Source organism: Pavona decussata, unplaced genomic scaffold (assembly GCF_977016875.1).
Source record: "Pavona decussata unplaced genomic scaffold, jaPavDecu1.1 SCAFFOLD_155, whole genome shotgun sequence".
Lineage (NCBI taxonomy): Eukaryota > Metazoa > Cnidaria > Anthozoa > Scleractinia > Agariciidae > Pavona > Pavona decussata.
Genome location: NW_028145567.1, coordinates 1160392 through 1170120, shown reverse-complemented (window position 1 = coordinate 1170120; position 9729 = coordinate 1160392).

The window sequence follows — 9729 nt, the reverse complement described above, 5'->3', positions numbered from 1 at the left end:
CAAATTTTAACCAATAGTGACATATCATCATCGTCATCATCATCATTCTTTGGACGTAATCATGATAGAATTCACAACAACGCGCCCGGAATCTTTGTTGTTCATTTGACGAAGGGCTAGTAATTTACCAAAAAAAACGTGTCTCAACGCCTTCATTGAAAACGGAAATTTTAATAGAAAACAACAAATTGAGAATCACTTAGAATTGATCCTAAACGTCAAAAATTTTATTTAAGGCCAATCAAGTTTTAATGGGAAAAAAACCACGAATGGTGGCCTGCAAATAGTTTTAGCGAGAAATCGTGACGTTCAACTTCACAGTTTAACATTATAAAAACGGACTAAGAAAAAATAACTTTTCAGAGAAATCACTACAAACGTCAATGCTTGTTGTCGAACCAGAAACAGATTTTCAATTAAAAAGAAAACGCTTGTACGCCTTAAAATTCTTATTGAAAAATGACAAAAGGACAAGATTTAAATTTTAAACAGGACCAAGAATAGACCGAAAGATCACAGTAATTTTTTGAAATTCGTTTTTCACACAAAGTCTTGAACATTTAACAGAATACTTTTAGCTGGACAACAATAAAAGTTTCCTTGAAACTGGCGGACAAATGGCTCTTTGAGGTTTGTGAGTAAGACATTTTAAATCTAAGTTCCATCGAGTCAAGCTTCATTCTAACAAACCACTCAAAAAACATTCAGCAAAACCAGTTTTACTGAAAACACACAGATGTCCTATACATCATGTGTTTTACTACCAGACATATTGTTTCCATCATCAGTTAAAGATTTGACAACTTACTTGAAACGGTATATGCCTTTTACAAATTCTAAATGCCATTTTCACAAAGAATGCATTTCTCGACGGAATCGGTGAATACAAAATAGCGCGTGGCTAAATCTGCACTGAGAAACTAAGTTTTAGCCTTAAAATACTGAAAATAAGACGGCACTTCTCAATCTCAGTACACTTACTCAAAACGGACTAAATGAAATTTAATATTAAAAAAACCAAAAACCCATCAAGCATCAAGAAGTAGCATAGACAAGTCGTTTCTAACTTTAAGGATGGGCTGTTTAACGGCACAGCCTCTAGATTTCTCGTTTTGGGTAAATTTTGGAATTTCTCAACATCAAAATCTCTAATTAAAGCTGACAAACACGACAATTTTTAACCGAATTTGAAGACAATCATGATGATCCGACCATGATTTTAACTTTGTAATATTTAGAGTTATTTTGAAACTATCATAAGAATGCTTCTTGAAAAATGGCAACCTCTGTTAGAAACTAAGATAATTTCATCAAGGATACTGAAAAGTATTGACTTTAAAACTTTAATGAAAGTAGACAATCAGCCTAATTATAATTTCTCTGCATAATCACTTCTTATTGCTCAAACCTGTTAAATCGATCATGATTGTAAAAAATCAATGAAAATGGTAAGCCATACTTTAGAAGAAAAAAACAAACAAACAAAACGCCTCATAGATTTATCATGAAATCCTAAGGTGACCGTTCAAATAAAAAATGGTGCTGTTTATTATACCGTTTAGTTCTAACTTTTTGGATACGCAGCTGTTTCAACTTTCATTATCTCTCCCCTAAAAATTATATACCATACTAGGTTTTTTTATATCTGTAATTGCACTGTATCTTGAATAAAAAAATCGTAATTGTTCAGCTGCTAAAAAAGAAACGAAACTGAGGCATAGACTACCGCATTTACTCACGCGTGTACCCTAAGCTGCATTCGCACCCCAAATATGACCTGCTGTCCCCGCGTTTTAACCGCGGTTTATACACGTTTTTTTACGGGGGGCTCTCCTGTTCTTGTTGTAAACTTTCGCCCATGAAAATCCCTTCCTTCCGACTAGCTACCCCTGGGTCTCCGAGGATGGCTTGTGTTCGCTCGCGTACAAGACGCATTCTAAGCTTTAAATCTTGTACAGCATGTAGATGTAGTTTTTGTTCACAATCGTATGGCGTAAAGTAAAATTATTTTCTCTACCTCTACTTGCATTGCTTGCTCAGTTACAGAAATGATTAACTCTGATGCTTGCTTGAATCTTACGTCTGTAATTTTCTCGGATCCTTTATAAAAAGAAAACAAAAATATATCGATCACTAAATGTGATAAGACAAAGCCAACATTGTGATAAAAAGCTTAACTGTTTTGAGATGTGTTGGGTCTACCATGTATCTCAGATCTATAATTGTGTTATTTCGTGTCGCTACGTTTAAAAAAATCTGGTTATTGTGCCAAAATGAACGGGACAATGGCAAATCGTTTCTGCTCCTTCTTACCTTTTTGTCTAAGGTCGCGTTCACTTGACCACATTCCGGATTAAACGTAATAACCTCTTTGTTTCTCTTGTTCAGTACATTTTGTGAAGTAAATCTACAAACGTCTGCTTGCGCACAATATTCAAACCCCATTTTGTATCTCGGTAATTCCAAACCTCTTATGAACGGTTTTGTTAAAACAATCATTGTAAATATTCCTATCATGGAATAGAACACTTAGAGCCGCCAATCCGAACGCATAGTAAGGTTGTGTTCGATTGACCGTATTCCGGAATAAAAATAAGCGGAATAGCTGTTAGATTTCTCTTTTCAAGTAAATTTGGGAAGACAGTTTTGCAATCTTTCGCTAATAAAATATAAATTAGACGCCATTTTGTAACCCAGTAACTGCAAAAACCTCTTAGGAAGGATTTCTGGAAATCATTGACAATGTACTGTATGTATTCCTATTTCGGAATAGGGCAATCGAACGCACAATAAATTATTTTGCTTAAACACCCCCAAAATGACTCACCAGTTGCAAAGAGCAGTAATAGATTTATCTGTTACAAATAACCAACTCACCTCTTTAGACAGTAACTTCTAGGTTTACGCGTCTTTCATGACTTCTCATCCCTCGTCTGAAATTTACCTGGAGAGGAAGAGTTAAAAATAGAGGATAAGCGACTGGAACTGGAAGTTAAGGAACAGTTTTGGAACACTTTTGTCGTTACTCTCCTTTAGAGGTGAGGTTGAGGTCGTGGGCAGTCAGGCCAAAATTGAAAGCTAAAACTAGTTTCCAACAAGTTTTCAAACCCCCTGGATGAAATTAGAGTCCATAGCAGAGTTATCCCATACATTTTGCTTGATTTAATTCAGTTAACCTTTTGCTGGCCTTGTATATACCTGGGTACAGACAATGTGGAGAAAAGTTTCTTGCGTAAGGAACGAACACGACAATGAACATAACAGGGGCAGGGTCCGTAAGGCCATCAAAGTAAAAGTTGTATTGTCAAAGTATTGCTTACAAAAAGCCGTTGGTTCATTTCTTAACCTAGGAAAACTTAGGAAACCTTTAGGTCAAAAGCCTCTTCACACGTTAACGACAAGATCGGCTCTATGAAAGAGGGTATACCTAAATATTATCCCACAATGTAACCCCCGTTTAACGTGCTTAATGAAGACTCACCTCTTTAACTTTAATCGTCAGGTTTGTTCATTCCTTTTCAGAGACTTGCCTTCAAAACGCACTGAGGATAAATGACAGTTAGGTTAGGATATGCTGGGTAACTGCCTTTTAAATTTAGATACAGATTTGAGTGAAACGTCAGAGAAGATAGGAAAACTTCAAATCTGATCAGTAACTCCCCCTTCGGCAATGGCAAACACAGCAATAACAATAACATGATGATGATGATGATGATGATGATCATGATGATCATGATGGTAATGATCACGATATTTAAGTGGGGAGCCCATTCCATTTAAGTACTCTATAACATATATACAGACAACTAAAAACAAAAAATTACTGCGATTCTACGATATTATTACAAATATCCTAAAAATACTCACCTTTGGCTTCAAAGTAGTTCGTTTTCATGGTCGTTGAGTTGAAGCTCTGTTAAATCTTTAATCCATTGCATTCATTGTGTCCACCTTAACACCGAAGACGACCTTTTATTAGTTATTTTATAAATAATTCAATGCACTACCGATAGTTATAGAATTTGCCACCACAAACGTCTTATTCGGCAAGAAATCAGTGAACAACACTACTGTAGTAGGGATTAACTATAGTTTCGTAATGTGGTTCTGGCTGTTTAAATCATGGATCCTTTAAAACCCAATAAGCATGCAGTATAGCCCTTTCTTGTGGTACTCTTTAACCTGCTACAAAATGTGGTTTTGCTACAGTTTTAAATAATTCTTTCATTCACTTTACCAATGTGTAAATACGCAAAATTTAACTAGTTCAGAGCTCTGGATGGCTCTTAATTATCACTGCTGAATCTAGTAGAACATCAATTCACAACTTGTATCGCAATTAAGTTCTATAAATTCTAAGCTAGGAAAATAGAATGATGAAAATTACCTGGAGACTTGCAGCAATGTTCTTAAAGTAATAACAGTTAGAGTTTCTCCTTGCAAAGAAGGCAATACACTTTCACGGCGGAGCTGATCGAGTAGCTGGATCTCATCTGGGGTCGTACAGGGGACGTATAGAATTAAGCCCAGTAAAAACTGATTGCCCGGAAAGGGCCAGTGGAAGCCTTTTTTATGGAAAAATTGGTCAAACCCCATTGCCAGAACTATACAAAATTATGCCAAAAACCAACTACAGCAATTTCCCAAGAGGGAGGTGTTGATCGCCTATTGCTTTGGAGGGGCAGTCTGTGGGCCTGTGGGTTATTCAGAGTTAATTCTCCAAGGCTTCGTTAAGGCACGATTCCGGGAACCAAGGCACTTGAACTGCACTTTCAGTCACAAATGTTAAAATCGTCACCTTTTTTCCTCCCTCCTCTTCCCTTCAATGTTGAGTTTTAGAAAGCTGGAGTGAAAGAAACGCTGTGAACGCAACATTGTGGGAGGGGGAAGGGGAGGGGAGGTGAGACCGTGATTTATCAGCTTTTTAGTGAAGCGTTACAACAGTTCCTGAGTTAAGACAGAGTGTGTTATTTTGTTCGCAAACGTGGTTTCCTGAGTCCGCCCATTGTTCTGATTTGCGGCGGCTGGTGTTCATAAACAATCAGATCTCAGGTTTTCACAATTTTTCGGTCAGCCTAGCCTAGCCGCGTATTTGGTTCAATTATCGTGGTTATGAAAGTTAAAATTAAAGGCTTCTATACGACTCCTACTGAACATGGCCTGTTTGCTTTAACGTTTTAGCTTCTTGTAGAGCTATGCAACTCACACTTAGAACACTGAAGTACAGCCTTGTTTTTGTTATCGCTTCGCTCCGCTTTCTAACATGCGAGTTTGAATGGAGTTAAATTCTTCAGGGGCACCGCTGAAATTCTGTTCAGACCGGTGCCGGCCGCGCTCCCGCGGGCAGTCACGGTTCTGGACAGGTGCCGTACCACCTGAAACTGTAAAAAAATCAGCGTTTAGACTTTTGCTTGGGCCTGTATACCATGCCTGGGAACTTACTCTGAACGAAACCTACTGCGGCCGCAGCCATTGTCGTCAAATTGTTCACACGGGTGCTACAAAGTTTCAATTGCATAGCAGCTTTAGATCTCAATATCATTTTGTACAAGTGAGCATTTATTAAGAAGGCTGCTTCCTGGCATGGGAAAAGCTTTGGATTTTATTCACGCCTATTATTACAGTCGACTCCCGATAACTCGAACCCTCACTAACTCGAACCTCGCGGTAACTTAAACCAATTTTCCTTTCCCTTCAGGTCATTTTCTATATAATTTTACCCTCGATAACTCGAACTCCCGATAAATCGATCCTTTTTCTATTTCCGTTGAAGGTTCGAGTTATCGGGAGACGACTGTAATAAGAAATATAATTTTGTCCAATTCTAGGCATCGAAATTAAATCTCAGTTTGCCCCATTATACCTGCATGATAAAAGAGAAGTCTTTGTTATTAGGAGTTTTGTTCGTTAATTCATCTCTGTTTTGTTCCAGCTCTAGTGTATTGGCTGAACTGTCACTGGTCCTTTGTTCCCCAATTCAACTTAACCTTTTACTTCTTGCTTTTGAAGCATCTGAATCTTAGCAACGTTTGTGCCATAACTATCTGCATGATAAAAGGAAATAGTTTTTGGACACGAAGGTGAGATAGCCTGATTTGACAAAGTGCTAGCCTTGCGACACATCCTTACCACCGGCAACTTTCAAATAATCAACTCAAACCATAAAATGTTATGAATGTCTCGTGTTTAAGAATAATTGAAATATGTCACACACAAAAACCCGAAAATTTAGTTATTTGAAAGTGTTCAGAAAAGTTTATACAGTTTGCTGGTTTTATAAATTTTATGGATTTTTTCTATTCGCCAAATATTTTATTTGTTTAACCCCTTAAGGTGTCGGTGCATCGAAAGTTGTCTTGAATTTCGTTCGCTCATTTTTTGGCTTAGAAGAGCTCACTGGAATCCAAACTACTCATTGGGGTGCTAAAAATCATACACGCTCTGTTGAGGAAAAATTGTACGTACAGAAAACACGATTTAGTCGGCGTGCGCCGGTTCAACTGTGAGCACAGCCGGACAGGATACTGGATGTGACATCAGCTGACCCAGCGATATTTGCTTGAACGCCGGGTGTAACGTTTGTGTGGCAAATGTGACGAGAATTTAAAAGACATTTTGAAATGAACTGCACGAGATGGAAGCAAGCAGTATTCTGATGTAAAACCATCCAAATTTTGATCTGCATGTCGACGATTTTCAGCTGAAGGCATTTAGTGTGCGTTCGATTGACGCTATTCCGGAATAGGAATACATACAAATGAACGATTACTAGAAATCCCTCATAAGAGGTTTATGGAGTTACTGGAGTACAACATGGCTCTTGAGTTATCGTATGTCACCGAACGTTTGAAGATACGTCCTCCCAAATTTACCTAAAAGAGAAATCTAACAGCTATTCCGCTTATTTTTACTCCGGAATACGGTCAATCGAATGCGACCTTAATAAAACACGTGCTTTGGGGTTCGCATTTCGAGCGCACTGTTTAAACAGATATAATGGTACGGGAATTTGAGTCATTTCAAAGGACGATTTTGGTAGTTTCACTGGAGACAACGAACCAAACGAGAAATATTTTCGTTTCGACAACAACCTAATTTTGCTGTACGACGATGATTTGCACCTGAAGATACGTAAAAACGAATTATTGGATTTTGAAGCCTAACTTCATAGTTCGTATGCGTTGTGTTTTGGTCAGATAAAGCTATGGAAAATGTCATACATTTCAAAAGACGATTTGGCAGTCTCGCACAAGAAAACGAAGCATTAAACAGGAAGTTCTGCTGTATGTCGACGATTTGAAGTTGACGGTAAGTAAACGTCAGTTTTTATTTTGCTTTAAAATTTGACTCGTATTTTGTACTTCTTATATGATCTCATATATTTAAACTTCTTTATCTCACTTTAGTTTTGTCTTAAAGGCTTCTTGGACTCGACCGTTTGTATGGCAAGCTTATGGCCGTCACGTTTCTTAACTATATTTTTTTCATTCTGTTTATTATTCAGTATTACCACAACATTTTTTAATAAAAAATAAAAATAAAAGGAGAGACGAATTGTCGTATAGTGTTATTCTATTTAATTTAGGGGTGATGAAATCGGAAACTTTTTGAGAAAGGCCGCTTGAGAATTTGCAAGCAAGTATATTCAAAGTATTAAAAAAGGAAAAGTAGCTACACTTGAAAAACTCGAATATACCTCAACAGTATTTCTCCAGTTTTACTAATCAAGATATAAAACGTATTCTTGCGTTTATCACGTTTCCTTTGTGAGGACGTGCATGAGTGTGTGTCTCACTGAGAAATTCGAATTTAGTTTAAAGAATCTTTAGTTTTTTTCGGCAAAACTGTCTGCTTAAAATTTGTTTTCGGACTGGGGAAAAATTCCCGAAGAAAATGCGAGGGAAAGGTCAGGTAGCATTTTTACGGTAAAGCCAAAGACCGCTCATAAATTCAGGAAATAAGATCATTCCGTTCTGTAGTAACACTTAAATATTTAGCCTAAAACATCCAAATAGATCAGTCTGTATTTCTTTACACAAATATGTCTTTTAAAGGCCCCCAAACGATCTTAAAACACAGGAGACAACATTTCAAGTGTTCTGCTTTAGGGTGCGTTCGATTGACCCTATTCCGGAATAGGAATAGATACAACGATGGCAAGAAATCCATCATAAGAGGTTTTCGAAGTTACTGGAGTGCGAGACGGCTCTTAAATTCTCATGTGTCAGCGATAGTTTGCAGAATTGGCCTCCCACATTTCTTAAAAAGAGAAATTTAACAGCTATTCCGCTTATTCTTATTCTGGAATAAGGTCAATCGGCGAACGCAACCTTACTATTCTCGTTGTGCCCCAGTTCTGATGACCAGTTGCCCACTTAAGTCGCTAATTGGTATTTTCTCCAAATAGGTGGCTGTATACTATTTCGTCGACGTTCGTTTTGATATCGAACGGTGATTAAAGTTTGGTCAGAGGACTGCTCTTCAAATTGCTCGCCTATGTAATTTTCAACTAATGTGTTTTGGGTGAGAAAAAATAAAATTCCTCAAACTTTCTCTGAAGAAAGGACTAGATAAGTAATTCACATTCATGTAACTTTCAGGTCAATCAAATAAATATTTTAGCTGCAGGACAAATATTTCGGTTTTTCAGCTCTCGGAAGGCTTTCAGGGATCATTTCACTACAGATCGTAAACATCTGGGTCTGGAAATAAAACGTAGCTAAAACTAAACGCCAAGTTGGAACTCGAAATCAGAAGACATTTATGATTAATTCAGGACGGTTATTTCCAATTTTAATGAAATGCTGAATATTTTATCGATTTTTCAACTTGTCTCTTTTGTAAGCCATTTCGGCAGGTACAAAAATCGGCTAAATTCAAATAAAAATATCGCTAATGGTACATTACTAGACTTCATAAAAGTACACCCCAGTTAAAGAGCAACGTCTTCCCTTCAAATATATGCAATAAAATTTTGGGGCCAACGTACCTACGAAATTTGACAGTTGAAATTACAAAGTGCACTTTTGTAAACAAACGCAATCTTTAATTAGCTCAACAACGACGAGTCAATGAAATACGAAGGAAAAACATCACAAAATCCACTTACGTGCTTAAGATACTCTGACTTGGAGAAAAAGGAATGCTTTCAGTTACCTTCCCAGTGGGATGACGGAATGGAAACATGTTTTCGCGGAATTTGTGGTGAAGTTTATACAGTCTTCGACAAAGAAGGCAAACTTTGACTCGATTTGACCATTCTTTGACTGTAACTCCCGCTGTTCGTCACGGAAAAACTGAATGTTTTACGGTATTCGAAAGATCCAACGACTCGCGAGATCCTTACAACAACTGAGGTCGTCAAGCTAATGTTCCCTTTCCGACAATAGAAGTATCTTTTCTGTGGCGCATGAAGTAGCGAGAGATCTCCTGATCCAGCAGTTGGCAAGGCGAAAAAGATTGCGTTACATACGCATTGTCGTCCCCAGATCACTCGGGTTGGGAAGACGTGAGTGCCGAGCCGCGCAAATGATTATCTGATATCAGTTTTAAAGAAAACGTTTTTTCATGTGATGCGATATCAAAAGAGAGGATATCGGATACAGACTACTTAACTAAACAAGAAAGCAATCAAGCGCCTACTGCAGAAACTGAACATTCTATGTTTCCCCTAACCTGCGTTAATTTATCGCCGATTTTCAGTCTGGGTGCAGTCCGGCTTCAGCTGGA